At 44.9% G+C, this 3,075-nt stretch overlaps 1 pseudogene; it reads right to left on the reverse strand.

The window, feature by feature from the left end:
• Positions 1-267: 267 nt before the first annotated feature.
• LOC143663652 (ralA-binding protein 1-like) lies at positions 268-2,431 on the reverse strand (annotated as a pseudogene).
• Between the last annotated feature and the right edge of the window lie 644 nt (positions 2,432-3,075).

The following is a 3,075-nucleotide window of genomic DNA, read 5'->3' on the forward strand; positions in this document are numbered from 1 at the left end:
GCGGAAAAGGTATAAAGGCACAAGCAACAGTGACTAGATAGGCAGAAATCCCGACGGAGAGATAATGGATTAACCCACAAGGCAGGTATACAGTATTCAATTTGTTTCCTCTTTGAATGAGAGAAAGGGATCCAGATTTTGCTTTCATTTAAAAAGAAAAGAAAAGAAAAGAGAATTTTGGTTTAAAATGAAGCTACTCGAGGGTTAAAATAGTTATTTTAAGTTAAAGAACGTTAATCTTCAAATAAAGTTGAAATTGTATGGAAAACGCATTTGTCCCTCTAAGTCCCAAAATGTTTGCAATACTTTGCCCCTCCTGTAACCTGAGCCTGATGGATAGAAGTCCTTAGCGTGAGCCAGAGCAGGGTCTCCGAGAATGAAAGATATATTACATAATGTACTCACCCAGAGAGTTGTGCACGTGCGTTCTCAGCATTACAGTAAGATGTACAAGTCATTTTAAATCTGCAGGATTCTGAGACGATCCCACAGGGCTGTTCCAATTGGCATTTCCTTCCTGTCTGCTTGGCAATGGTTTGACTTGCTACTTGAGTGCCTTTGGTTGTCTGGAGAATACTGTCCCTTGGTGAGGGAATCACGTCCCCACATTTCTCTGGCTCTTCCTCTCCCCACATCTGCTGCCTGGACTTGGCTGGTGGCGACTGGAGCCCTCAGAGCTGCGCTGCTCGATCTCGGACTCTGGAGCTTCCTGAATTGTTCGACTCAAATGCTTTTTCTGTATTTCTAGCTCTTCGTTCTGTCTCTGTAAATCTTCCAGAATGATCTGCATCGTCTCCTCTTCACTCTCATTTTCACTTTCACGGAAGTATTCCTCAGTTTCACTTCGACCATGTGGCTGGGGATTCCAAATCTCTATGATCTCAGCTCGCAGGCTTGCTACCTCCTCATCCTGGGAAGTGATGTGCTGCTTTAGGAACTGCACCAGGGCAAGGAGCTCCTCCAGCTCAGCCGGGCTATGGTTCTCCTGGGCAAGAATATTTATAGCTTCTTCATCTTCATTCATTTCTTCTTAGAAAGACTATCTCTCAGAGCGCAATCTTGGTTTCACACTCTTTAAGCTTCTCTGTTTTCTTTTAAGGGCTCTCAAAATTCTTTCTATTTCCCACAGTTTTTCTTCTCTAGAAACATCCTTTGTTCCTCTCTGCAAATCTTGATGCAAACCATTGAAGAGAAACTTCTGCTTTCTGATCTCTTTTTTGGTGTTCTCCTCGGTGTCAGGCAGCTCTGCGTCATAGCCATGTTAGACCAGTGAAGAGGCCTCGTCACCTACTTTAGAACCACATTTCCAAACAGCATTTGCACATGTGTGAAAAACACATATAGAGCATGATTGCTGTCTGCACGGTGGGACCGAGCACTATAGAAATGTTCTGTATGTTCATTTTTATTTCCAGCTCCTTGAAGATGGCATAGTCCAGGTGCACCATCAGCCAGTAGAGGAGGAGGGGTTGCCCTCCGGCAGCTCCTTCAGCAGGCGCCGGATTCCTGCACCTTTTCGCCCTTAGTGCTCCCCACACACACCTCCTCAAACCAGGGCATCAGCTGTTTGGTGAGCAAATTCTCTGGAAGGTCTCAGAGATACTGCTTCAGCAATTTGGCTACACTATTCTGCTCATATTCTTCCGTTTAGGGACTTTTCTCAGTCATAATCCCTTTTAGTTCATCCACCTTTGATTTAATTCCTGAAACTGTGTACATGCCTTAACACCTCATGCCATACTTCTCGACATAATCTACTCACTTTCAGAAAACTGCTGGCAGCCAAAGGCCATCGTCCATCATGGTCTTCACTGCCACTACAGCCAGAGGGAGTCCAAAAATGGGTCGGAGATTCAGAACACATCAATCTGAGGCACCTCTGGCTCCTGAGCTAGTTTTTTTTTCTTTCTTTCTTTCTTTTTTTTCTGTTCTTTCCATTAACAACATCAACTGCTGTCAAGTCTTTTGATTTCTTCTCTTCATGTTTTTCTCCTTTGTGCTTTTCTTCATGTGTTTTCTTCTTTGGGTCTCTCTCTCTCTCTCTCTCTCTCTCTCTCTCTCTCTCTCTCTCTCTCTCTCTCTCTCTCTCTCTCTCTCTCTCTCATCCTTCTTCTTTCTAAAAAAGCTTTGGCATCTGGAAGACAGATTCCCTTGGACCTCCTCATTTTGGAAGGACTTTCGGCTTTATCTCTAGAGCTCTCTTCCTGAAAGACAGCACAGCCTTAAATGTTCCTTTTCCTTCCCATGGTCTTTCTAATTATCAGTCGCTGTGTCAGGAGGCTTATGGAGGCATCTTGGAGAGGGTGGGCTCGCTGGGCTGGTCGGGTAAGACTCAAGGAACTTCCTCGAGCTGATCTCCTCAGAGCTAGGAGTCCGAGTCAGACCAATGGTCACTGGGGCTGCTGGTGGGAGGTAGGACACACTGGGTCATACTGACTCCCTGGTGAGGAGGCAAAGGTGTTTTCTGTTATCTGCCCATTACACCAGTGAGGGTCACTGCGGGACCGCCCCAGCCTCTGCGACTTCCTCCTGGCGCTCAGGGACGTGGGCACAGCCGCCACATCCGCCTCCTGCCCCTCGTCCCTGGTGCCTCAGGAGCACCATTCCCACCCCTCCCAGCCGCCGCTTCATCCGGTCACTTCTTGATCTTAGCGGTTTATTTTATTTTGTAGATGTATTATCTTCTTACAGCTCTCTAAAATATTTTACAGACCTCATCTACATTGTTATCAAAATCCTCATATGCTATTTTCCATTGCTTTATTTTCCTTGGTAATCTGCTTTCATTTAGTTGGTTTTCCTCAAATTCGTGGTGATCCTTTGTAGATTATGTATATTTATCTATTAAAAACAATAGGTTTTTTTTGGGGGGGGCATGGTGGCTCAGTGGCAGAGTTCCCGCCTGCCATGTCAGAAACCCGGGTTGAGTTCACGGTGCCTGCCCATGTTAAAAGCCAACAACAACAACACACACACACACACACAAAAAAAAAAAAAAAAAAAAAAAAACAATTATTTTTTAGGATTTTGCTTCTTCTAAAGTTGTGTGGATCTGTTTCCCCTCTAGATAATTTT

The sequence above is a fragment of the Tamandua tetradactyla genome, chromosome 19, assembly GCF_023851605.1.
Source record: "Tamandua tetradactyla isolate mTamTet1 chromosome 19, mTamTet1.pri, whole genome shotgun sequence".
Classification (NCBI taxonomy): domain Eukaryota; kingdom Metazoa; phylum Chordata; class Mammalia; order Pilosa; family Myrmecophagidae; genus Tamandua; species Tamandua tetradactyla.